Source organism: Pteronotus mesoamericanus, unplaced genomic scaffold, assembly GCF_021234165.1.
Source record: "Pteronotus mesoamericanus isolate MK-2021 breed Mesoamerican mustached bat unplaced genomic scaffold, CSHL_Meso_final contig_20, whole genome shotgun sequence".
NCBI lineage: Eukaryota > Metazoa > Chordata > Mammalia > Chiroptera > Mormoopidae > Pteronotus > Pteronotus mesoamericanus.
Genome location: NW_026555085.1, coordinates 81,085,039 through 81,100,523, shown reverse-complemented (window position 1 = coordinate 81,100,523; position 15,485 = coordinate 81,085,039).

Sequence of the window (15,485 nt, the reverse complement as noted above, 5' to 3'; positions counted from 1 at the left end):
TTCTAGGGTATGAGCTTGCAATTTTAAACAGGGTGGTCGAGGTAAACCTTATTTAGAATGTAATATTTGAGTCAAGATTTAAAGTGGGAAAGAAATGAGCCATACAGACACTAAAGATGAGATTTTTCTAGGCACTGGACATTGTTTTTACAAAGAACCTGAGACAGGAATGTGCCTGGAATAATCTAGGAAAAGCAGGAGGTTGCTTGGTACAGAATTTCTTGGGGGTGGGAGGAGAAAAAAAGAATAACTGATTTAAGAGTTAAATCAAAGTTGGCTAAATGAGAAGAGAGGATACAAGTGTTTCCAGTTATTTGCTTTAAAAAAATTATATCTTATTAATTTACCTACTTAACCAGTGGTAGCTAATTTTAAGGCAACAATATATGCACATGGTAAATTTGCAAACTTTCAATAATACAAAAGAGGGTATGTTGAGAAATAAGCTTCTGCCCTGATTTATCCAGAGTTCTGGTTCCCTTACACCAGAAGAAACAATGTGACCTGGTCTTCTATGTATCTCTGCAGAGACAGTCTATGATTTTTTTCTATTCTCCTCCCCCAGGGGAGGTAATTTGGAAAAGTTAGAGCATGTGTTTGAGAGAACTGGACAAAGTTCGCTTTCATAGATGCACCTTCATCTTTGTACTATACTTATAGGCCCCAGAAGATGATGGCAGCCCAAGTCACACTCATCCCAGGTGGGTAGAGTAGGGCTTATCTTGTGAAGTCACCACGTCACCTTTAAAGAAGCTACCTGTGTGTGGCCACTATTTACTTTGAGAATTATTCCTGCTCTCACGTCCAAAGGAAATTCCAAGACTGCCATTTCTTGTCTGTCATCTTCCCCCCAGGATAAGGAATGACTTCACTTTGCACTTGAAAACAGGTGTAAGGAAAGGCAAAAAAACAGAGTTATAGGCAAATAATAATAATAACAACCATAATAATAAAAAGTAAATGGAAAATTGATGTGCTTCACAGATGGATATGGGAAGTACACAAAATGTTCTTTGGTAAAAGTTAGAAGGTTCAGGAAAATCCAAGATGTTCCTCTAAGTGCAGCCCAAGTATGTGCAATCTATACTTCAGGCTTTCAGGTATTTCCCTTGCAGGTAAACGAACAGCAAGCCATGAAACTCTCTTGTACATCTTTGGTATTGCCGCCAATCTGCTACTTTATCATGAGCCTGACAGTCTGATTCTGCTAAGAGATATACTGCGTAATTTTCTAAGTGTCAACGAAAGTGTCTTATCATTGTAGTCTCTCCTCCTCAACCTTAGTAGGATAAAGCATGCTTTATTCTTCAGAAGGATTCTTATGACTCTAAAATTGCCATCACTCAATAACATCTCTTTACAATTGTTAATTTGCATTAGGTTTCTCAGTCTAGGAAATTGCAGAAGATGCTTCCTCATCCTCTTCCTCCTCCTCCTCCTCCTCCTCCTCATTGGATAAAAGAATGCTATCAATTGATTTAACTTTGGGTATTTTTTTTTTTGAAAACTTAGTGGCAACATGTCTCAAGCTTCTCAATGCCTCTAGCATGTAAGTTCTGAGATACTGGTTGGTTTCATAGTGCTTAGAATTGTGTCTAGAACTTATGTGATGGTTAATTTTGTGTGTCTGTTTGGCTAGGCCATGGTACCCAGATATTTGGTCAAACATTATTCTAGATGTTTCTAGATGTGAAGGTATTTTAAAAATGAGATCTACATTTAAAAATCAGCAGACTTTGCGTAAAGCAAATTACCATCCATGATATGGGTGGGCCTCATCCAATCAATTGAAAGCCTTAGTAGAAAAGGACTGATCTCCCAAGTGGAAAGACTAATCCTGCCAGCAGACTGCCTTCAAACTCGAACTGTATTCTTCTGTGGGTCTCCACATGCCACACCCTACCCTGTAGATGCTGAACTTACCAAACTTCCACAGTCATGTGAACCAACCTCTTAAAATCAATCTCTCTCTCTCTCTCTCTCTCTCTCTCTCTTCCCTCCCCCCCCACCCCACCCTGCCATGCACAGACATCCTGTAATTTCTGTTTCTCTGGAGAGCACTGAATACTACAATTCAGTAGGTACAGAGTAGTTACAAACAGCATTTGCTGAGTGAATGAACCACTAATTCATGAGCAATATAAATGTTTCTTCAATGAATGTTTTGCATGTGTTCAAATTTTGATGTTAAGATAACCATTAAAGTTATTGTACAACCTCCACAATTTAGAAGTAAAATTCAATTGCTTGTATTTTCTTGATGACCCGTTTAGGTGATATCTAGCTTCCTATACTGGGATGGGAAAGCAGTGATAATTTTATTTAAAATTCCACCAACCTACCACTATGTTTCTAACACCACTCCCCAATGAAATTGCCAGGGTTTAACCACCCTTTAAAATCCAACCTGGGATTTTGTTCCCAGAAAGAAGCCTTTCCCCCAGGCTATTCTAGTGATATGCTTGATATAAATAGCCAATTACAGCTGGCAGTGATCCAAGGGAACATTAGAAATATAATGTGTAGCTCAAGATTTAGGTTTATTTATGTCTTCCAAAGTCCACTTCAACACATGCACACACAAGGTTAAAAGTGATTATATATTGAAATGTATTTCCTTGCTTTATCTGAAAAGAATAACAGTGAAAGCAAGGCCACTGTGGTCTTTAAGCTGGGCTGAAGTGAGACTTGTTTGCTAAGAGGCCATCTCTGGAATTAAAATGTATGTTTAGTTGTCTACTGGTGTTTCTAGTCCTCTCATTATCCCAACTATTTTTAAACCTAAAAAATGACCTAAGTTTCCTCTTCTTTTACATTCCGCCCCTTGCTTGTCTCCTTTGACACATAACTACTGCAAAGTTTGACTACTAGCCATTTTTTTTTTCCCTGTAAAATTTTTATTTACTTTGTATTCTAGAAGAAACTTCTGGATCCAGCAAACGTTCAATCCATAACATTTAACTTATACTCTGACTCAATCTGGACAATCAAATTGATTAATGGCCTTGAAGACTTTTGAGAAAGAAGTAAATAAATGTGCTTAAGATACAAGAGCTATAAATAAAGCCCCCCCAAAACAGATTAAGAGAAAACTATGGTTCAGAAATGGTGTCTTTGGCTCCTTCACTTATTCTCATCTTAATCTTCCACAGCTATTGTTCCAACTGGCTTTTTTCTCAGCACAATCCATCTAGACCATTTATATTTACTATCAAAATGTAACTCTCTTTTTTCCCAAGCTGAGATTGAGGATCTGAAGCTAACGCACTCGTGGGTTCAGATGGGTTAATACTTCTGACACTACCAGAGGCACAGTTTCCTGGAGGTGAGGTCTTAACCTGAATGATGGAGTCCATTAGCTGGAAGTCCAGTTGTCCACTTGATCAACAAAAGAAATATTTGGGGTAAGAATGGCTTTTGGTGCTCCTTAAATCAAACCAGCTAAGAAACTGCATACTCAGACTGCCTGGGGAGTCCACTAAAAGTAAGATTATGTTAAGTGCCCAAGAAAAAAGTTAAAAAAAAAAACACTAAAATAGGGGAGAGAAGAGATGTTGTAATATTAATATCAGCTTTAGGTGAGAATGTTGTCACTTAATATGATTATTTTACTTCCCATATATTAAAAATGTTGGCTCCTACACAAATTTATCAGGAAAAGAATCTGTGAGGCATGACCACTTTTGGTCCACAGGGTTGAGGAAGCTCTTCTAATGCAATTTCTATGAAGAAAACAGGAATGACAACTGGACTTCTATGTGAAATGGACAGATTATCTTCCAAGACAAAAAAGAAAGGAAGGGAGGGATTGAGGGTGGGAGGGAGGAAATGAAAGGAAAGGAAGAAAGAAAGAAAGAAAGAAAGAAAGAAAGAAAGAAAGAAAGAAAGAAAGAAAGAAAGAAAGAAAGAAAGAAAGAAAGAAGAAAGAAAGAAAGAAAGAAAGAAAGAAAGAAAGAAGGAAAGAAAGAAAGAAAGAAAGAAGGAAGGAAGGAAGGAAGGAAAGAAGGAAGGAAAGAAAGGAAGGAAGAAAGAAAGAAAGAAAGAAAGAAAGAAAGAAAGAAAGAAAGAAAGAAAGAAAGAAAGAACTTATAATTTAGAAATTAAAGTTGTTGAATGTCTTCTAAGATCAGACAGCATTAGCCATTTAAAGGATTATAAAAAAAAGAGAGAAGTAAAATTAGGTACAATTTTGCATTTGGAGAGATGAAATAGAACTTTTTCTAAGGGAAGTTAATAAACTCAAGATTAGATATCAAAGAAATGCCAGAGTTTTAGAAGAAGAAATATAGGAAACAGATTTGTTTGGGGAGTTTCTGTGTAAGCCTCTGATGTTGGGCTAAGTGAAGGAAAAAGTTGTTGGATCTTGAATTTAATTTTTAAGTTTTTTTAGTAAGTAGAAATGAGCTCATCTAAATAACATTTCCTTTTTTGTGCTTTGCCTGAACTATCCTTCTAAATTGTACTATTCAGCCACACCAATTCCCAGCGATTCTCATGTTTCTGTCTCAGTACAGCTCATGAAATAAACAAAATTCTTATAAAATGGTGCTACATCTTAAATAGATGCCTATGTTTAGTAAAAACATGGTGTAGTAAAGTCCACAGTGCAGGGAGCTGGGGAGATCTGTGTTGTAGGCCCACCTCGTCCACTGGCTCTCAGAGACCCTTTCCGTGCCGAGGTTTTCTCATCAGTGAAACAAGAGCAATGGAATGAAAAACTCCTCAGTTATCTTTCAACCAGGAGAATCTGACTTTGTTATGTAAAAGTAGCCTGATCATAAATAACAATCTTAATAGCAGTGAGTAATGCATGGAGTCACTTTTCAACAACTTGGAGAATCTTGTGTCTTGATGAAAGCCTTGGAAATCGCATAACCTCATCCCTCCTCTCTAGTCAGAACCACATCTTAATCATTCAAATATGCTCTCCCAGGCTAATCTTAAAGATCCTCCCCAAGAGGCCAACTTCACAACTTCTGTAGCCTTAATGCCAGAAGATCTTCCTTATGTCTGGCCTGAGTCTCCCAGTTGGATTTTCAACTTATTTTCATATATTCTATCCTGGGCAGAGAAAGAATACAATGGGAGCAGACCATTCAAGTGCTATCTCTTAAGAATCTGAGCCATTGGAAGTTTGTTTGTACTAGAGTTACTGTGGTCTTACAGTGCATTCCAGTGAAATGATAGAGGCTGACCTCCTGATGGAATGTGCTCTTTCAGGTCTAAAATGACTGGAAGATAAAGGCTAACAAGCAGGCTGGCAGAAATACTGAGCAGTTCTTGATAGTGGACACAGGGAAGGGCATTGTCTCTTTCGATGACCAGACTCCGGCAGCCTTGTGCACAGCAGCTCTTGACATAGTGCTCTCTGGAACTGAAAATTTTGGAATGCAAGACAAATTCTTCCAAAGTGAAATATGGGACTCAGGAAATTGTACTCAGAAATACGGTAAAAAGGAAATCTTTCCAGAAGTACCAGTGCTTAATAAAGACACCAAAAAAATAGCCCTGGCTGGTGTGGCTCAGTGGATTGAGCATCAGCCTGTGAACCAAAGGGTCACCGGTTCGATTCCCAGTGTAGGGCACATGCCTGGGTTGTAGGTCAGGTCCCCAGCAGGGGGCTCGCAAAATGCAACTACACATCAATGTTTCTCTCCCTCTTTTTCTCCCTCTCTTCCCCTCTCTAAAAATAGTCATTTAAAAAATTTAAAAAGATGATGGAAGGGAGCCTAATGATATTGTCTAGACCTACCTCCTGCTTTCTCAAAGGTGGGCATTTTACGATGCCCATTTTGTTATCAAGGCAGATCAGATGAAACATTATCCCTTTCTATGATGAATGTGCTGAGAAACAGACAATGCTAAAAATATAAGCTGTTTTAGAAGGAACTGTGTAGGATTTTGAAAAGAAAATGAGAGCCGGTTCACTTTGCTGGCACAAAGTCACCAGAAAGCGCTCTCTTGCTCACTTCCTTTTCCCTTAGTTGTGTGGGTATCCTGGGAGAGGCGTGGAGGAGGAAGGAGTGGTATTCCCTCAGATGGGCTTCCCCAGCCTCCTCCGGAGCAGACCAGGTTTGTGAATCAATGCCCAGGCAAGCGGTGGGGTGGGGTGGGGTGGGGGTGGGGTACTCCCCAGGCCATGATTAAGAAGGCAACCGTCTGTCAAGAGAGGTGCTCAGCTGTATTTGCAGCCCAGCTTCCTCCCAACTGACTCATTCAGTGATGCCACAATCTGATGTTTATGACCTAACAGTTGATCACCGTGGAAGTTGCATAAACCTTGGGCTATTGAGGAGCAAAACCAGAGTGGAGGTTCTGGACAGTTAAAAAAAAAGAAGAAAAAGAAAAAGAAAAAGAAAAAAAGGAGACCCTTATTCTTCGAGACCACGTGTTAAGACTGAACATCCCATTTCTCCTGTACACACTTCCACTGGCTGCTAAAACCGAGATTGGGATGACCTCGAGACTACTGGAGAACCCAAATATGGATTTGGGGAGACCAAGTACAAACAAATAGCATGGCCTTTAGAAATGAAGAGCAAAATGTAGCAGGGAAAATGTCTATGTAGCAATTTAATGAGGTTTGGATTACAAGTTCTGTTTCCTTACCTTTTTGCCAGCATGTGGCAATGGTTTTACAGGAGAAAGAAAATGTGTTAAATGCCAGGAAAATATTAAGATCCCCCAAAACTCAGCCTTGCAAACAGTTCTGGTATATTCACACGCCGGGAGTATAAGGATCAACTTTCTGGTTATTCTGCGTTCCCCTCCCCAGGAAAATCAAAGCTAAAATAAAAAAGAAAGCCACGGGAACAAAATGGCCACTGTTTTAGTAAAAAGATCATCGTATCAAATGCTGGGAGCGTCGGGAACCTTGGCACAGATGTCCTGACTAGATGAGGACTGCGGTGGTCAAGGTGAAGTGAGTCTGACTTCCTGGCCTGCCCTCCCCAGACTAATAATCAAAAAGAACGGCCCTTCTCTAGCCCCAAACAGCCCTGTATGAACAGTGTCTCCCAGTAGTGGTTGTGGTTCCAAGTAATGTGAAAGTCTTTTTATAACTGTTGAGGTTTAATTTAAAAGGAAGCTCAGAATCAGCGGTAAAGGGAGGGGAATGTTGTGAACTACAGACCATCTGAAACGGGGAAAATCATAAATACCAGAGTGTCTGATTATTTGAGCGTCTCTTGAAGTCGAATAATGAACCTTCTTCATGTTCTGCTTTCCTGGACTTGGCTCCCTCTGACAAATTTGCAGGCATCAGGGTCTGTCTGGAATTCATTCCAAGTTGGAGGGATATTTTTTCCCTTGACATTTTGCAGCTGAGACAGCCCTGAGCAGGAAGCTGAAGAGCGTAACATTACCAAATATGTCCTTTCTCCTGCCCTTATATTTTATTTCCACAGGAAAGGAAGGCAGACACTGGCCAATGAGATGCAGCAACAGCAGGCGGCCCCTACTGGCAGTGGGGAAATTGATTGGATGCCATTTTTCACACACAAAAAGAAACTATTCTCCGTACCACCTGTTAAAATTTGTGCTACGCTGAGGAAGAAGTCTGACTGTTTGCTCCAAGTTGCCCAGCTGTTTTAGGGGAATTGGTCTCATTTTCTCACGGAGGCCTTAAGAGAGCAGGCAGTGTGGCACAGTGGAAAGAGGACTGGGATGGGAATTAGGAGCAAGCTGGCCTCTGTTGCTAACACACCTGTGCCTTTGGTCAGGTCATTCCACCTCCTGGGGCTTCAGATTCTTTACTTTTTGTCACATGAAGGTTTGGCCCTGGCCGGATAGTTGGTTTGAGTGTCCTTTCAGTTCGCCAAGGTTATGTGCCTGGTCAGGGCACATAAAAGAAGCAACCAATGAATGCATAAACAAGTGGAACAACAAATTGATGTCTCTCTCCCTCTCTGTCTCTATCCTGCATTCTCTCTCTCTCTCAAATCAATGAATGGATAAAGTGAAGTTTGGCTGTGATGTGCTCCCAGACCCTTTCTGAGTCTCTCAGTTTTATTGATCACATGCCTCAGTCACTAAAATAAATTTGAATATATGTTTAGATATGCATGTGTATGGATGTGAGTGTATGTATACATATAAGTATGTCCTGCTTTATAGCATATTATAAACTTAAAAACATAAAATACAAATTTAAAAGGACATATAATATGTAAATTCTAATATTTTCCGTCCAAACCTCAACAGTTTATGCTGAACACTGCCTGGGGCTCATATCTCTTTGAAGATCATGCTCTAAGGTTCATTTCAGCTCTGCATTTCTTTACGTTTCTAAGACATTAGCCTTAAACAACCATTTTTACAGGGGCTAAAAAAACCTCTAAGTCAGTGAAGCGGCTGCAGATTGTATACCCTTTCTTTGCGTAGTAAATATGTATGTACAAAATAAACTGATGAATAAAATAGGAACAGAGGCATGGATGCAGACTGACAGCTGTCAGCGGGGAAGGAGGCTAAGGGACTGGATGGAAGAAGGTGAAGGGATTAGCCAAAGAACACTTATGCACAACCCATAGACACAGATAACAGTGTAGTGAAGGCCAGAGGGAAGAGAGGGCGGGGGCGGGGTGGAGGCAGGCAAAGGGGAGGAAAATGGGGCTGTCTGTAATAGTGTCAACCATAAAAATAAACAAAAACAAAAAATATATAATCTTCTTGGTTAATGTTTTAAAAGTGAATAGTTACAGAGAAATTTCTTTGTGGAGGAAAACAACAGTGTCAACTTATCAAACTTACTGTAAATGATAACTGATAGTCTTGGGTGAGGGAGAAGTAGAGAGTGGAGTAATCTGGAGCAGGTCTGTCCAGAAAGTATCCAGCCATGCACTATGAAAAATTGAGACTTTTATTGAAGAAGATACAAGAAATATTGTACATATGACAATGATGCTTCAGTCCCCTTCAAAGTAGGCACCTTGGGGCCTCACACAGTTCTCCCAGCATGTCTTCCACTGTGCAAAACACTGCAAAATTCTTGGCTGGAATAACCATCAGCTGCCCTGTTGCATGAGTATTTTCCTGGATTTCATAGACAATCTAAAATCTCTTCCCTTTCAAAGGTGATTTTAGTTTTTGGAAAAACCAGAAATCACAGGGCACCAAATCTGGTTCATTGGTAGCGATTTGAACCAAGTTATTAGCAACTGCTGCATGATGTTCCTTCTGCTCTGGTAACAGAGGCCGTGGAATGAATTTTGCCACAACACATTTCATGCCAAGATCCTGTGTCAAAATCTCCGACACAGTAGTTTTTGGAATCCCCAGATCACCTTCTAGTTCTCGCACTGTCAATTGCCGATCTTTGATGGTTGCAGTCCGTACACATTCAACATTCTCAGGTGCTCTGCTTGTTGCAGGCCTGCCAGAATGTGGCTCACTTTCAACAGATTCTTGACCACCTTTAAATCATTTGTGCTATGCTCATTGCATAGTCCCCAAGACCTTCTGAATATCCAAATAGTTTCCATGGAGGAATGTTCAATCTTAACTCAAAATCTGATGCATATTCATTGCTCTACTTGCTCAGTCGTTTTGAATTCGACAGCCACACAGTACACATGCTCACTCAAGAGTGTCTACCCCTCCCACTGACTAGTACAGTGAAGGTGTCACTGTTCACGCATGCACATTCCAGTCCACTCTCCTTGGCTGCCAGGTTACGCTGATGTTGTGCCAACCATTCTCATTATATTAACAAAGGCTGTATTTTTTCCAGACAGACCTCTTATTCAAAGATGGAAGCAATTTCCAGCACCAGTAGGCTGTCATCCGGCAGGCACGGAGGCCCAGTACTGCCAAATGTGTTTTTTTAAGAGAATCAGGAGAAACATGTTTTAACATGAAATTAATTTATGAAATTAGTGTTCAAAAATTTTGAAGCCAAATATATGGTGATGATGATTATGGGCTATGACCAGCTAATGGGCAGGCCCTTGATGATCACTAATATTCAGCTGATTCAGCTCTGTAATTTTTTGTGATAATATTAGCACTTTACAGTCAGATGTCTAAGCCCTGTGCAGGGTGATTATGTATGTGTAAGACAGAAAAACATGATATGTCATTTCATTAAGATCATAATATTTTTCTTGCCAACTCAAAACTTCAAAAAGGGCCAGTTCTTGAGTCCTCTCAAGGCTGCTCCATCTAGGTTTTGTAATAAAAATATGGAAAATATTACATTTCGCTTTATGTATCTGTCACTTTTGGATATGAAAATTTCATGGAAAACATATTATTTTAAACAAATTTTGATGTTTTTCTAAATCAAAGATTGGCAAGCTTTTTCACAGATAACTGTCAGCAAATATTTAGCCTTTGCGGGCCATACGGTCTCTGCTGCAACTACTCAACTCCACGGCTGCAGACAATACAGATGAATGAGCCTGGCTGTATCCCAATAAAACTTTATTTACCCAAACAGACTGAGCCAGATTTGGACTGTGGGCTGTAGTTTGTCAACTCCTGTGTTAAATAATAAGCTCTTCTAAGGTGTAACCTGTGTCAGATTCAACACTGTATCTTCAGGCCACATAATCATGGCACGGAGGAGGAGGCACTCCATGAACGTTTCCTAAAATAATTGGATGGTTGTGAAATGTAGCAGTTTATGTCAATAATAATTAACATCCCATTTGGGTGACTGAAAATCCTGAGTAGGATTCCTGGACTGTGCTCGCCCTGAGGCCTCCATGGGTATGTGAATTCCCTTGGGGGAGTTCATGGCTCATCCAAGCATTTTGAATAAGGGAGGGAGGTGCTCAGGCAGGCTCCTGAGGCAATCTCAGGGGCTGCTTAAACTTAAGGTCCAAAGAGCAAGAGGCACCAGAAGATCCTTATAATTTCATAGATAGGGTTCTTCCACATCTTTCCTCAGTTCTTCTTTTAACAACTTAAATCACCTAATACCAAACATCTATTGCATCCTTACACTGCAGTGAAGGGGCTCTCAAAATTTGGTTATGACTCAGTGTGTACACCCTAAAACATTTCCCCAAAACAATTCCTACTTTTACTATAAGTAATTCACTGGGATATTTACACTTGCTTATATTTTATTTATTTTTAGAACTGGTTGCAACTCTCTAAATTGGTTTTGTCATTGACTGGGCGCTGCATTTGGCTGAAAATCAAAGAAAAAGACACAGTTCTTGTCCTAAAGAGATTTACAACCCAATTGAAGAGATAAGACACGTATCTACCAATGTCTCCAGAACTGTCCTGAGATCTAACAAGAGGCCAGTTACAATATTTGTGGCACTTGAAGTTCTTCACCGGTGGTAGTTGGAGTTTTGAAAACCATAGGTGAGGGATGGTATTGGTCTGGGCTGAGACCTTGACACATGGTTTAAAAGGAGGAAAGGGTGGAGGAATATAAGTGAATTAAAAGAAGAGAAATACATTTTTCCAAGTAAAAAGGCAGCACAGGACAGCTTCTTTCCTCCTGATTTCATTACCAAGGTGAAAGAGGAGAACCTGAATTAAAATTTAGCATGGGTTTGTTGGCTGGAACAATATGTGAGCAGATTAAAGAGGAATGAGAGGCCCACATGATGTATTTCCAAAAGCCAAAAGGAGTTACTAGAGGGAATGATCTGGAGAAGAGTACACTTTTTCTAAGAGAAGGTAACTATTTGGGGCCGAAGGAGCAAGAGAAGACAAAATTTGGAGATGGGTGAAGTCAATCTAGACATGCAGTTATTTAAAGATTTTAGGTATTTTCTTGCTAGGGAAATATAGAAGCACAATTTCCTTTGGTTGGGAGACCCCAGTTGCCAAATCTGGCATGGTTTGGGGTAGATAATGGAGAAAAAACAAGGTAGAGACTTTGGGTAATCCAATGGTCCACCAGATTAATTAAATTTTGATAGCCACATTCAAGTCATGAGTAAAAACATATTGATTCCAAGAGTGAAGTGGCAACAAATAGGCAGGATAGAAGTGGCAGAAGGGCCCAATAATCAAACACATAAAAGCCACATAGATTTTCATTAACAAAGAGAAATTAGAAAGTGGAGAATTCTTACAGAAAATCATTAGAGGTGAGGCCCAAGCCAAGATGGATAAAAATACATTTAAATGCCTATGAAATAGCTTGAGACAGATAAATTCATGCTCAAGAAAGACATATATACTTGAGAGTCAGAAAACTAAGAAAAGTATAAATGGCTTAAGAGAAAGGGAAACAAGATATAGAGAAAATAGGAGGCTTAATATTCAAAACTGGAAGAGGGAGAAATAATATGAATAATGTGAATAGATACTGGTTTTTATTACTACGTACAATCCTAATTTTAGGCAGAAAAACCCCCAACAACAAGTACCTTATTTAAAGAGCATTTTCACTTTGACAATTCTACAGTGGGGTTTTTAATCCAAAATGATTTATAAAAAAGACAAGTAAAAGAAGTTAAGAAAAAAACAACAGAGCTGATGACATTGTCTATTACACAGATGATGGCATCATAAAAATTAGTAGTCTGGTTTCCCGACACTTAAAGGGATGGTGTCTATAATTATCTACCAGTGATGTAAACTTCTGCCAATTTTTTTTCTCAAAATTCAATTAATTTTACACCACCTTTAGAAAATCTTGCGTGTTATAAGTCAATCTAATGCAACTAAGTACATCAGAAACCAGGCTTTGTTATTTTATTGACATACTGCGTTTCACACAACACTTTTAGGAAAAACCAGACATATTTTTAAAGCCAAATGTTGTGTTTTCTCTTAAAGTTTAGATATATGGGAGGTTTATGCTAAATTTCCAAAACATGTTGGAAATAAACACAGACTCTCTAGCAGTGATAATTTCAGGGTTATGGTTTTAAGGGCAAGGTTTATTGAGCTTGTTTCAAAGCACTATTCAAGATTCCTTAACATTTTTTTTGGAAGAAAAGTCATTAAATCTCTATTTAAAGACTAGCTAAGAAGTAACTGAGAACAAAATCAAACATCAGGAGAGGTCTAAGAAGTTCTGGACTTGTAGTAAGAGAAAGGAAGATTAGGGACACTTGTCCGGAAACCTGGAATCTCAGGTAAGTCTCTTGCTACTGGAGATGTATCTTGTTGGATGGCTCCTTTGAAGATTTGATCCTCTCATTTGTAAAATGAAAAAGAGGAGTGGGAGCTATGGACTAGCCATCTTAGCTGTTGGACTGTCCCGTAGGGTAGGGTTCTATCTTTGTCATTTGTCCTTAGGGTCAAACCACTATATTCTCTCTTTTCTGGAAGTTGTCCTAAGAGATGGCTATTACTCACTATTATAGGAAAAAAAAAGTCCGAATCTAGGTTTAACATTTTTCGTTACTTTCCTCCTCTCTCAGTATCTTAGTTTATTTACAGAAGTAAATTCATTATAAATATAAATATATATATATATATATATATATATATTTGTGTAAGGGGTATGCACACACGTCAAACACTAATTTGACATCTTGTTCTATTATTGTCACACAGAATTCATAAAACAATATTTTCCAGAGTCCAGTTAAATGAGGAGTGGAGTTGTTACAAAGTGGTGTGGATGGTGAGGAGTGACTTTTGAAAAGTGAGGATTTCCCTAAATCTTTCTTTACACAGGACCAGAATTGAGCAGTTCACAGCATGGACATTTCAGTGACAAAATTTTGTAAGAGTCAGAAAATGAAAATGATTGATTTTTCCAAGAAAAGGAAATCTTCTTTAGAAAGAAAACTACATTACCAGTGCCCAAGACATGTAACGATATTTTATGAATGAATAGTAAGGTATTTTCAGGTTAAAAGGACATCATTTCCTTTCCTTGTTGAAATGTCAGTACCAGGAATAAAGACTATCTAGGTCTGGTCACACTTGAATGGTGCTGGGCCAAGTGTGTTCAGACAGGCATGGAAGTAAGGATTACAGAGCTCAAGCTAAGAGGCCAACAAACCATATATCTTAATATTTAAGTTATAACACAGTCTAAAAATATGTTTTATTCTCTTACATTAACATAGGTAATTGTCATAATGACACAATTGGAAATATGTATAAATTTATGGTTTTTAATATGGCTGAAAGAGAGCAAATTATCAAAGATAGGTGATTATTTGTTTTATCCTCACCCAAGGATATTCTTTAATTGCTTCTAGAGAGAAAGGAAGGGAGAAAGAGAAACAAACATCAATGTAAGAGAGAAACATCAATTGTGCCCAGACCAGGGATCCCATGTGCCTGGACCAGTGATGGAACCTACAACCTAATTATGTGCCGTGACTGGGGATCAAACCCACAACTTTTTGATTATGCGATGGCACTCCAACCGACTGAGCCACACTAACCAGGACACAAGTAATTAATTTTTATTGAGCATATCTGAGTGTTCTGCTGGTGGTCCAATAATATTTGGATGACTAATAAAACAAGTATGGAAATTAAAGAATAATATGAATTTTCTAATGTTGCAAAATGTTCAACAGTTAATATATGCAACTCTTATGAACACCACAGTATTTTGTATCTCTGAAACCACAAATTAGAACACGAAGAATAGCAAGAAAAATAGTGGCTAAGCACTGCTGCGAAACACTTTGTCATGAGAGAATGGACAAACACATGTTATCTGAGAGGGGGGATTTGATAAATTACCTAATATATTGTCTCTTACTTGAGGGCTTCTGCTGTTCCAGTTCTGCCTCCACTCCAAAGCAGTTTTTCTCTCCAACAGCAATAGCCACCTGGATATGGCCACTTTTTCTAGGAAAAAGGGCAAAAGGTAGGCACAGGCATTTCCTTAGAGGCTGAACGATGTTAACCACAATGTAGATGTTTAGAGTTACAGGCTGTCCTGTGTATCAGTACTGAGTACTAGATCCATAGTAAGGGCACCCATGTTTCTTTACTCAATTTCATTGTCATGTGTTTGTGACATTCAGGGCTTGAAGTGCAGAGTCAAGGGCAAGGGCCTTTTAATTTCATGTAAAGGCAGTTATTTCTCAAGTGTTTTCACAGATGTGTCTAAAAAAGCTTAAGGCATGAACAAGCTTCCACAGAAAAATGTTATTTGGGGGTTCCTTGGCAGACTGGGGTTTTGTAATTCTATGCACCACATTGTATTATCAGGGTGGCTGGCTATTGCCATATAAGAGAGTTGTAGATTTGCTTCTAGCAAAAAGGCTTCAGCATTTTTTTTTTTTCTCATGGACATAGTCAGGTCTATTCCAAGAGAAATCTAGTTTTCTGCAATGTTTTGTTTTCTTTTGAGAATGCCTGATCTAATTGAACTTGACAATGCCTTGATCTTGACCCCTGTTTTCTTGTTCTCATGCCACTATATCTTTTCTGCCCAAAATCCCTTTGTCACCATTAATTTCATTTCAGTTTAATTATAAGCATTCTCAGTTCCTGATCCATCAAAAGTTTGGTCTTCCCCAAGCATGCATTTCCTGCTCCAGTTGCCCAACACTACAGACTCTAAACAATGGCTATCTGTTCCCTCCTGTTAG